The sequence below is a fragment of the Corvus kubaryi genome, unplaced genomic scaffold (genome assembly GCF_017639235.1).
Source record: "Corvus kubaryi isolate FWS band 111438036 unplaced genomic scaffold, C.kubaryi_AGA036_p1.0 37300, whole genome shotgun sequence".
Classification (NCBI taxonomy): domain Eukaryota; kingdom Metazoa; phylum Chordata; class Aves; order Passeriformes; family Corvidae; genus Corvus; species Corvus kubaryi.
In genome coordinates this window covers 10,643,884-10,656,209 of record NW_024581093.1, presented here as the reverse complement: position 1 = coordinate 10,656,209, position 12,326 = coordinate 10,643,884, and the positions used below count along the sequence as shown (strand labels likewise).

Sequence of the window (12,326 nt, the reverse complement as noted above, 5' to 3'; positions counted from 1 at the left end):
AGAGAGGGAGGGAGGCAGATTCAACATTTTGATATTTCAACATCTTTTTTACTTGAATATATTCACCAGATTTAACCTAAATTCATTGCTAATTTTAGGTGCCAAGAATCAAAGTACTGAGTGAATTGGTATTTCTCAGGAAAAAAACATACAAAGAGAAGTCATCCAGCTATCTACTATAACTTAAAGCATCCAGAGGATAAAGCCCATTGGACTGTGTGTTTTAAAGATTCATCATGGAAGAACAAAAATACCATTTGAAATAAACTACATTTCTTTTTTTTCCCCCTCATCCACAGAATCGTCTTCAAACGAACTGTTCTGGAGCTGATGTGCTCCCTACTCACAGGCAAACCACCTGTGTGGACAGAAAGCACCTGAAACACACAGTTCACAGCACAAGCTTTACTTGTGTCCCTTCTGATCATGATCCTGCGCTGCTCCAACACAGGGAGTGCCCATGAAATGTGGACAGAGTCAGGGCCACTACTGCTGACCACCCTTAGATCCCTTCCCCTCAGGATCCTGCAGCTGAAGCTGGCTGGGTGCTCCCTGACCAGTCTTTCCAAAGCTCCTCCCAAGGCAAGCTTGGACCATGCACATTGTCCATACAAATAAGGGGAGAAGGACTCTGAGTCAAGCTGGAGCTGACTCCAACCATGGGACATTTTGCCTAGACCACAGTCCACACTTGAGGACTTCATGATTAAGTAAATTGTCATCCAGACTGAACAGTCCCAACTGGCCACGAGATCTCTGCTTCGAGGTGGAGACAAGTGACCCCCAAGCCTTGAAAACACTGCTGGAATAACTCTCCTGCATTCTGCTCTGTATTTCTCCATTGATCTTCAGAGCACTTGAGCTGCAAGCCATTTATGCAGAGCTGGACCCCACTTAAATCAGAATCCAATGTCCCAAAATCAGTGAACAGGAAAACTAAGGAATATTATTATTTAAATTTTTAAAATACTGGACACAAACATGATCACACAAAAGGTCAATCAGGCAAGTAAATACCATTAGTCAGTAGGAAGCCTGTTTCATGGGTGCTCCTATTTTGAAGGCTCAGTATTCATGAATGAAACATTATTTCAGTCCTCAAATCTGTGTACAATTTACTATGAAATGTTGATTCATAATTCTTCCCAAGCTTTTAATGTAGGAATTATACGAATATTTTAAGATAACGATACAGGCCACTTCATAAACACTGTCTTTGATGCAAAAGATCAGACAACTCTTACTGGCTTTTATTAGTAGAGAAGGAAAGTGAGGTTTGGCATCAGCAGACAGACTATTGTATGTACAATATCTGTGACTTAATTTTACTCCAAGTTGGCTCCTTTGTAAATTCCCCAGGGTCTATGAAATCTAGAGTTGGGGCTGATAAAAACACTGAAAAATAAAAAGGCATCCAAAAAAGCATTTTATAAATGCAGCATATTTTATAAAAAGCAATTTCCAATCTGCTCCAGGTAGACACATAAAATCTTATGAATAAGTTCAAAGCATGGTTAGAAAACTTTTATGCACTCCCTTAAAATAAAAAAGAATGCATATGCATGTTTGGAGAATCTTTGATATAGGTATGTGTGTGCACACAGCAGAGTCTCAATTAAATAATTTCCTTGGTATGAATATGTAAATGTCAGTTTTTGCTAAATAAATGACTTTTATTTTTTCTCTGACAAACAGATGCTGCAGCAACAGACACCCTTACTCTCTACTTGATTCACGGTGCTGCTCATTTTCTGGGAAGTTCCATATGTAATAAGCCAATTTAGGATGCTGCCCAAGCAGAAACCTTGATGGACCCACTCTGTCCCAAGGGACCAAACTGCCTGGGGCAAGGGTGTAGGTGGTGGAAGCCAGGAGAAAGGCCATGCTTCTGGGAGATCTGATTCACTGGGCCTCCCAGAAAAAAACTGCTCATGAGATCCTTAGATACTAAATGTAAAGGTGAGTTCTTGTAGTGAAATCTCAAAGAAGCAGCTGTGAAAGTGTTGCTGTTGTCTCTCCTCCTCGATAGTGAAATCCCCAAAACTCTGGAGGCACACAACAATGAATTGCGAGCTGTTGGTAACAACCAGTGTATTTTTTATATCATAGATCTTTAACTATTCCTGTACTACTTATGACTTTTAAATAGACTAGCATTAGTTGATGAAAAAGTACTTCCTTTCATCCTGCTCACCATCTATCTAGAATAGAGACCTCTTCTGCAAGCCTGCTAAATTCCTTGTTTAATGGGAGGGAGGGGGAGGAGGTGTTAACATGCTAACTCACTCTTTCAGAATCAGATTCTGTGTATTCCAATAGAATTTTATTTTTTTTTAATCTCTGTTATTGCAAACCTGTATATTATTGGCTTAATGCAGGTAGTATCTACAGAACAGTATTTTCAGCACCTATTTAAAGTATGCTGCCATTAAAATATGGAATTAACATCAGGATACCACGATTCAGCCACATGACAGTGAAAGCAGAATGTGAGGCAAGGGCTCTTCTCCTAAATCCTAAAACCTTGACATCCACACAGGAGAACCATGCAGTGGCTAAAGGAATCCGTTACCAGAAGCTCATCTAAATGAGTGTCATTCTGATACCCACCGCTCCATCATTCTAAGGGAAGTACTGGGATTTTCCCTGTAAAATCCATGGACATAGAAATGAATTTCATATAGAAAAAAAGCAAAGTTTACAAGCAATCATCTTTAGAATGAATTGCAGGCTTATTACAAGGTGTAACAGAAAGAGCCCAGCCTTAGATAAATAGACATTTCAACTGTTCCGTGAAAAATATTTGAAAACTTAATAGGAGAGGAATTTTGGTTAAGATATCTGGCTAAAAAGGAGGAAAACTGCATTCTCCTCTATGGTTTGTCCTAGAGCTCATGACCAATGGTCTATAAATCTGTGATTTAAGCCATAAATTCATGAGTTTTTCTAGCAAGAAGCAGTGGCTCAAGCACTTTTTACTACCTCAACTCAGTGCTTCTGTTACAGCTGTTTCTGATATTCACCTGGCAAACTGGATTTGGATTAAAAATAATGAGGCAAAGATGAATATTTGAAAGACACCTTTGTTTCAAGTACCATATTTGATAAAATATCCAACTTTGAGCATGGTATTAACCCAAATCTTTTTCTTACTCTGGGTTTATCATCTACCTACATAAAAGCCTAGGACAGGATGTGAGGGACTCTAGGAACCAAGAGTGACTCAAAAACATACATTTGGAAAGGCATAAAGTAATATTCTCAGTAAAATAATCCCTGACAGTAACATACAGAGCATTTAAAGAGACAGATGAGGAGATAAAGTGAGGTATTATGGGCCAATGTAATTTCATCAATCACAACTGGAACACAGCACCCTTTGGAACAGCGTTGGCACATGGGAGCCTCTTGGAACAGCAGCAAAGGGGAAGATGAGGAATCATTCATCAGTGCTTCTGACCTCTAGAGAAAAGCAAAAATATCAGAGGCTGTGAAGTAGCTGTTTAGCAACCCCTTATTTACCCACTTCATTTAGTAAATGTATTAAATTAAACTGCAGATGTTCTGCTGTCAGCACAGCAGGGCAGAGGCAGAGTATTAGCAGGCTCTTTCCTGATAGAAACATTTTATGTACTGTAAATAAACAAACACCATTTTGTTAATTAGTAAATGAATTATTTTTCAAAAATGCTCCACTGGGCTCTTCGTAGCCCAAGCTACTGTAGTTCCTATTTTTAATAGAGACCTTGCAATCAAAGAGGGAAAATGCTTAAGCTCTTGGAAATTGTAGTGCTTGAACAACTAATTATCACTATTCCAACCACGTTTTAAGCTAAATATTTTATCTGTATTCCTAATATCAAAATCACAGTAACCAGACTGAGAAGGAAAGCAGCCTGAAAGGAAAACAACTTAAGAAAAATATCAGCAATATCATGTTCATATAATCAATTTTGTTTTTTAAACTGCTGTTGTTATTAATGATCAGAGGGAGATTTCCAGAATATCAAGTGGGAATAATATACAGAAAGAAAAAATAATACCTAATAAATTTAAACACAAATACTCATATCAGCCATCCACGTACTCTTATAAGAAATCACAATGAAGGACTTATGGAAAGAAAGTCCATTTATAGTTGAGAGAAAAAAACACAGAAAATCAACCCCAAAGTTAACCTTATGTCTGATAGTTACATATCATTGCATCATTGTGCTCATTTGTTCCAGCTTGCTGGCTCAGTAAAGTTTTTAATAGACAGATGGCTAATTTTATAATTTCAACCCAATTTCTTACTGGACCAACTCCAAAGATCCAGTGTTAGTGTAATGCCATGGATAAAGTCAAGAGAATAAGAGGAGAACATATGCTAATGTCAGCATTTCACGTAGTCTTCTTTAACAGAATATACAGTGCTAAGCTGAGGGATTTGCACTGGCTCAACACTAACACCATATGGGTGGCCTGTTGAAAAGTAATGATGGCCTAAGCATAGGATCTTAATCAGGTACTGATGGCCAATGAATCAAATAGCACCACACAAGTAATCACTAAGTGATTAAAAAAAATTACAGAAGATATATTGCTGAAATTACTCTGCTAACTAGAGAAGTGATTTGGTCTTAGCTAAAGCCTGTCACATCATTACCTCTTAATCTTAACCCCAATCTTTTTTATCCTCATACAAATCTTTCACAAATAAAAGGAACCCAATTTTTGTTTGTTATGAACATTCATGTGCATAAGGAAAACGTACTTGCAATTTGATAACTCTACATTATTGATTTTAAGAATTTAAGAATGGTGCACATCAAGAACATTCCTCTCTGTTAACTGCCAGTAAGCAATAGGAAAACTTCTTGCAAATTTCATAGACATGCCTTTATTTATTTTCAAAAAATTTGTTTGAATTGATGGAATTACTTGGTTTTATTAGGTAAGAAAGGCTTGGCTCTATAGTCTATGCCTAATAATTGTACCACATGTTGCTGCTGCCCACGTTAAAATGCTGCTCACTACACATGGCAGGTTGCCCCACTTCACAGAGATCTGTGCTATGTGGATGTAGGAGGGTACCTGTATATCCTTCTTTTTCTTTAGGAAAAAAATGCTGCCTGCTTAAGATAGCCTTGAATAACTGGAACTTATCAGAGGGAAGGCAATAAGATGGATGGTTAAATAGATTCCATTTCCCAAATAAATAAATAAATCAATAAATCTGTTACTTGAAGAGTTGCAGACAGTTTCCTCAAAGGAGGGGCTACAGAAATTCCTGGGAAGTTGTAGCATTATACCTATAAACTCAGTTTCAAAGATGAGTTCATTTTCTCACCCCACCTTCAATTCCACGATGTATCTCACAGGGAGCAGTTTTGTGCCCCAGCTAAAGCAGTCTGTGTAATCTAATCTCAAAAGTGGCAGTCTCTTCTCTTCCCATCTTATCAGGTATTTTCATTTTTTTCTTTCTCCATTTGGTTCAGCAGAATACAGAAAATTTTCTATTGCTGATAGGAAAAATAGAGCAGCCTTAAGTCAGATCAGCAAGAAGACAGGTTTACCTCTAAATTAAATGGAGGGTAGGAGGGAAGGGGCTTGTAGAACTGCCTCCTTCACTCTCACATTAGCATAGATGTTTTGTGAAGAAAGACACTGAAACTTATCTGCTTAAATCTGCAGAGAGATGAGATGATTTCAGTTTTGAGCACACAGATGTTTGGTTTGTGTACAGTCGGTTTACATGCACTTAACTGGGGGAATGGGGGGTTGGGGACACGATGGACAGAAAAGAACTCAGACAAGAATGCTTTTTCTTCAAAAACTGCTGTAATCTTTTAAAAATAGGCAGTTGCACTTGAAAGAAATAGTTTCAGATAATTGGCCTTGATACTCCTAGTTCTGAAGTAGTGGATACAAGGCTAACTGATATGAACACAGGATATTTTTGTAAATAGAGGTTTTGCATTAAAGTTTTATCCTTTTCATGGGACACAGTTTACACTAAGAAACACTTCACCATGCAGATGGGCTACCCTCACAAAAGGAGAAAAGAGATTTTAGAAGTGTTTCAAATCCTCTTTTATGAAAACTTGATCAATTCTAAACCCAAGTAGTCTCTGCAAGGAACTTTGTTCCCTAAATTTCACTTCCTGAAAATGACTACCAACCCTTTCAGGCATGCCCACAGGAATTTATTCAAAACAAAACGAGTAAGTGGAACAAAGCCTAAGATTCTATCTATAGAAACCAGCCTTCAATAATGCCAGGAAAATACCCTCAGAACTCAACTTTTGTAAATAAATTCTTCTATCATACTGCTTTGAAGAGTTTGTTTAAATACCCATAAAGTATTGCATTTTATTTTTACCCAATAAATACTGAAAGCAGATTCCCTTATAGTGGGATAGCTCTCTGATTTATATTTAAAATTAATCTGGGAAAATGAGAGACTCATACTCTAGAGTAGAACTTTGCATAAAGCTTAGAATCAATACAAATAGAAAACTGTTTTCAAGAGATAAAAGTGATTTACAACAGAAAAATCTCAGGGTAACTCAAAGATTATTTGAAACTAGTCAAGGAATGAAATCCTTACAAGCTTTTTAATATTCAAACCTGAATAACTATTACCTTTATTTTTACTGCTAATATGAAATGGTCTCACTAAATTTAAATATTGTGAAAAAACAGACTAAAAACAAAACACAGATTAAAGAAATGTCAGACATGTACAAAATTACTGTGAAAGAGGAAAAAGAAGAAAGAAAACCCCCCAGAAATTAGGCCAGTTTTTAGGCTACAAGCCAACTGTTTGCTCTACTTTGCTTTATTTATTAGTTCTTAAGGTATTTAAAACTTCAGCATTAAAACTGGAGAATGATTTGCAAATGAATGCAGTTGCAGTTGTGAAAATATAACTCACAGCTGAATGTGGGTTATTCAGACAAATGGCTGCTTTGTTAGAGGAGGGGAAGTGAAGTTCTGTGTTAATTTATTACAAACTGCAGCATTTCAACCCTGATGTCCAGGCAACAATGTTTTTTATTTCAAGTAATTTATAAGTACTTCCCATAGCACTTAACAGTGATGTCTTTGGCTGTTTCACCATGGTACTAGAGTGTATATGTATTTACTGTGGGAATTTGTTTTTAATAAAACTGTTGTAAGGCATTTTTATTCCTTCTCTTTGTTACATTAGAAACATTCTCTGCATAAGTAATGTATTTTTTCCAACTTGAAAGGCAGCAGATTATGGCCGGCACTGTTTTAGGTTGTGTAAAATAATGATAGGCTAAGTGATTTCTCAACCAAAGCAAGTTATTTCACTTGTCATGATTTAAAATTTTCTTTCCCCTCTCTACTTTAATAGTGGTAGTGCATGACTTCTTTAAGGTCCCTGTGTTGGTGTAATCATGTCAGTGCCCAGATAAGATCAGGTAATATAAAAATAAGAAAACAGAAAAAGAAATGCAATGTCTGACTTATCAAAAGTAACTGTGGCATCTTTGAAAACGTGATGACAAACCTGCCATGTCAACAGCTAAAACTGCTTCAGCAGCTCATTTTTATGATAAAAAAATATGAACTTTGCAGGTAATCTCCATTTAACTCCAGTTTAGGTGAATCTCGAGCTAATGGAATTTAATTAATGAATCTCGAGCTACACTTTTGTAAGGTCTTAAAAACCTAGACATCAGAAATGTATCACTCAAAATAGTTCTGGAATATGTTTATCCTCATACTCATACCATTTATTTCAAAGGGTTAAATTTTTGCAACTCTTATGGCAAATATAATAATCTTAATGTAATTTAGTTTTGCAGATCATGCTCCAGAGGCTTTTGCAGAATTATTACAGCAGTAGAAAAAATTACCGGCCAAATACATCCTTATTTAAGTCCCTTAACACTGGTTAGTGTGTGTAAATTTGTGACATTTGTGACATATCTTCTAGTCCCAGATTAAGTTGCTTTAACAAGAAGAATATTTATAAATAATACCATAATAAAGCTCCTGTAAGAATTATTTTACTCTTAAAAAGTAAAAGAGTTGATAGATATTGAAAAATATTAAAAAAATTGCAGGTAACAAGTTTGTTTTCTTGGACAAATTTAAAGCTATTAACTTTCTGAGCCTTTGCTCTAAGGTTCAGACTCCTGCTTAGACACAGAGGGTGAGATTCTTGGCACTGTTGACTATTCTTTAGTTTTCCTTTTAACTTTTTAGAAAAACCCCTCAAAACAAAAAGATTGCTGAAGTGAAAGCCTCAATTCCTCAGTTAGTAGACTCATGCCTGGAATTTTATTGGCCAAATTCTAACATTCAGTCCACTGTCAGCTGCTTTATATCTACCTCAAACCACTCTGACATTATTTATCAAAAACATTTGTGAGCAACTCTTGCACAAAAATTCTGCAGAAAATTTCTCATCTTTGGTAAAAAACAATATTGTTAAATATTGAATAAAGCAAATTTGTTTCATGTATTTGCTTTATCCTCTTCAAAGCAGAGAGAGGAAAAAAAGTCAAGAAAAAGTTCCCATAAAAAAGCTCTTAAGATGTAATGCAGGGAAATAGAAAATTTCACCTCAGAATATAAGTGCATATTTGGCATTGTTTTAGAACAATTTCCATAAAGCTAAGTAAACACCTGAAAATTCTCTCACCAGAAGAAACTTGAGCCTGTCACATTTTCTGTAATCTTAGTGCTTTTCAGTAAAAAGAGATGGAGTTTTTGGTTTGGCTCAGCAGTTTATTTTATCTCAAAACCCATTTTTTTTTTTCTCTTGTACAATGCCAAGTATATTTTTATTCTACTTCTGAATTATTCTAATATATTATGTGGGACCAGATCATAAACCCTGACATATTTATTTCATATTTAAACCCTTTTCATATTTAAAGGGGCAAAACACACTTCCTTGCTCCCAATCAGAGTATCCATCCCCACAAACATCACACAGAAGCAGTGTGAGGAAGAAAGTCCTGCAGAGCCATCCATATTTCCCACAGATGAAACTGAGTTACCACCCAGTGGGCATGGAGTGCCAAGGGAGAAGCACAAAATCCATGGAGCAAAGTTAATACAGCAGATAGCAAATTTCTGTACATTTGTGAGGCTGGTTCCCAGTGTTACACCAGAAGCTAAAAGGACTGTGAAATATGGTTTATAGATAATTAGTTTTTTATCTATAGAGGTGGAGAAATTGGAAAGCAGAATACCAGCTTGTGATTATTCCTATATGACCTCAACTCTCTAGCTAAAGCTGAAGACAGTGGATATCCCTTACAATGCAATGTTTCCTATGAAAGTTTCTATACATTGAAGTGGATTACAAAGGAAATACCCCAACAACTTCTAAAACATGCTAAAATCATACGATTTTCAGTAACAGCTAAGGAAGTTTATTAGCTTTGTGCATATCCATTGGATTTCTTCAAAACACAAAACCATTAGGGTATATCAGAAATTAGTGAGACCCAAAAAGAGGGATTTGGATGATAATGGAACTCATGAAAGAAGCACACCTCCTTAACAGCAGGGCTCAGTGGGGAACGAGGCATCTGTTTCATGAAAAATTGACCTTGAATTGTGCTGCTTTTCAATGAGAAACAAAACTAATACCTGCTGTCATTTACCATGAAAAAACTGTCAGAAAGTATATCTAACTGACTCAACAGCTTGGTGATCAGAGGCATTCATCAAAATTTTAGAAACATCACATCAGAAATGCAAACCCTAACCGAACAACCCCAAACCTAACCATGATGGTTTCCCTTGCCATCAGTGTGCCCTATCCACTTTTCTAGACGGTTCCTAAAATACATAAAGAACTCCTCTGGGAGAACTTGAGCTGCCTGAAAGGGTACCTGGCATTTATGCAACTCCATGCTTCTTTCCTCTCACTCCTGGATTTCTGTTTGCCTGCTATTAGTGTTTTTGCAAATGGAAAGTTTCCTACAGATAATTCTTCTTGACAATATCTAAGAATCACATTCAATAAATATTTTAGGAGCTCAGATACTGAATAAGTTTAAAAGTGGTAAAGAATAGTGTTTAAATAACCATCCTTCAGCCATTGTCACATCTCCAGCCTCTTTGTGGAACCCTTTTCTGGTTTTTAAGCCTGTGCATGCTTAGAATGTTTTTTTAGGAGTGGGTAAAGGAGACAGATAAAACCAGTGAAGAGAAAATAATCTACTTGAAGAGTGTGCTTTTGGCAGATAAATAAGCTTATGTTAAGTTTCATCTTATACTCCACTTAGGTTGCTTCAAGACAGTCTAGACAGGCACACAAGAAATTATCCAGAAAAACTCTGAAGCATGCTAAGTAGGGCACACACAGTGTGGGATACACCCGCATTAAAGCTGTCTCTGCATACTTCAGCTGCCTTGCATGCATGCAGGCAGATACAATTTTAAATACTACCAGAGTTTTTGTTCTCCTTGTTGTGCAATGCAGTTTTTATTGCCACAACCTCTGTAACATCACAGGGAGGGTTCCAGGAGCTATGAATTAGGCTGTAACATCAGAAAGTCTTAATCTGTCTTTTGGGCTCTCCAGTGTTCAGGTATGTGACTGTCCAGATTATTTCCAGACGTCTCACCACACCATGCCAACTGGAAGTTGTCGGGGTTTTTTTTTTTAATCTGCATAATTAGATGGTCAGTTTTTCTCTCTACAGAGCACCAAGAATACCTGACACATTATTCTACTCCCAAGGCACAACTCATAAATGCTGGGATCAGTGCACCAGTTATTACAGAGCTGAGACAGCCCAAAGACGTTTTGTCATCCATACTTAAGTGAAGAAGGAAATCTGCAAAGCTTCTTAGAAGGTCAGGTTGCCTGAAGTATTAATAGAACATTTTACAGTCAGACACAAGGTGTTCTGGTGTACATGTATTCTGTGGGGTACTGAACAATTAACCTTGTCCACTGTTATTCCTCTGATTTTGGCTGGATTTCAGAACCCAGGAAAATAAGGTTTACTTTCCAGAACAGATAGGAATAACCAAAATGATGTTACTCAGCCTGCAAGCTTCTCTGATGCAAGATTCTTACTGGCATTATTAGGAATGCTTGTACTGGTACACTGAAGACAAACAATCCCACAGCTGATACTGTCACCACCACTAAACTGCAGACTCACACTAAACTGCTTAGATGCATTTCCTGGGTAAAAAAAAAAGAAAGTTGAAAGTGGAAAGGGTCCATTCCATGACACTGAGTCACAAGTAAAACACGAATTTGCAAGGCAGTGCTTTTCTTCCTTCCTGTCATAGCTGACAGGTCTCAAGGTTGAGAAGTTCAGGACTGGAGTCATGAGAAGCTGTATTTATAAATCCACCCTCATATGAATTGGACATTAGAAGTACAGCATTTTGAAGGAATTTGGAGTTTTCAATTTTGAACGTGCATTTAAATCATTGGGATTAAAGGAGACCCCTCAGAGACTCCATGAACAAACCAGCAGGATTCCTATTTGAAGACAAATAGAGCTCATTCTTGTTCTAATAAGCATGCTCACAATAACAGGGCACTGCATTAAAATTATTACAGATAAATGTCACTAGACTTTGAATGAATCAGGATGAACAACTAAATTTCTAAACCCTAAGTCTTCAAGATCCAGTGGTCCAAATCCATACTTATATCAGAACACTCACTTATAGAGTCAAAAAATTGTAGAAATACAAGAAAAGCAGAAACATGTACACTTCAGTCTGTATTTGCAGTGCAGATGACAGTCAAACATCACTAGACGGAGTGGGAAAAATGAGGAGGGAATGGCAATTTCCTCTTCCAAGACATCTGATGGCGTCTCCTTGACATGGTCACCAATATTTTTTAAAGCCTGGAAATATAAGAACTGTGCATTTTTAACTGCATCTCTGAGACAATTGTAACTGTACCTCCAAGACAGATTGTAAGTGTCTGTATTCTTACCTATTTTACAGTCAAATACATTCTAGGCAGCCAAAAGAATTACAAGCCTTCTGCAACAGACATTGAGAGGCACTGACACCAAAGTTTTGCTCTTCCTGTGTATGTTTCTGTAGTCTCACACTGCCTTAAAAAAAAAAAAAAAATTCTGGTTTCCACAACAACTTATTTTCTATCTATTTATTCTGACCGTACAGTAATGGTAGACTGGCATTTCAGAGACTTGACAAATACAACCATACAGAGGAACTAAGGTAAATGACAGAAATAAAGCTCTTCTCTGCCTCGCTATTGGGGAAGCCATTTTGACATTATCTCTAAGCTACAACTGAAAAGTAGTATCTTTTAGACATTTAAATATTCCACATTAGCCTAATCAGCA

The 12,326-nt window shown here is 36.8% G+C and overlaps 2 long non-coding RNA genes across 3 annotated transcripts in view; one reads left to right on the top strand and one right to left on the bottom strand.

The window, feature by feature from the left end:
- Positions 1 to 12,326, bottom strand: part of LOC121664298 — a 274,117-nt gene that overhangs the window by 145,283 nt on the left and 116,508 nt on the right. The window lies entirely within an intron of this gene.
- LOC121664300 overlaps positions 1 to 12,326 on the top strand; it is a 65,072-nt gene that overhangs the window by 41,022 nt on the left and 11,724 nt on the right. Inside the window, exon 5 of one of the 2 annotated variants that reach the window (XR_006015950.1) lies at positions 1,696 to 1,959. This is a non-coding gene — a long non-coding RNA (uncharacterized LOC121664300). Of the gene's footprint in view, positions 1 to 1,695; positions 7,168 to 12,326 lie in introns of those variants that run through there. The other variant, XR_006015949.1, reaches the window with a different exon arrangement.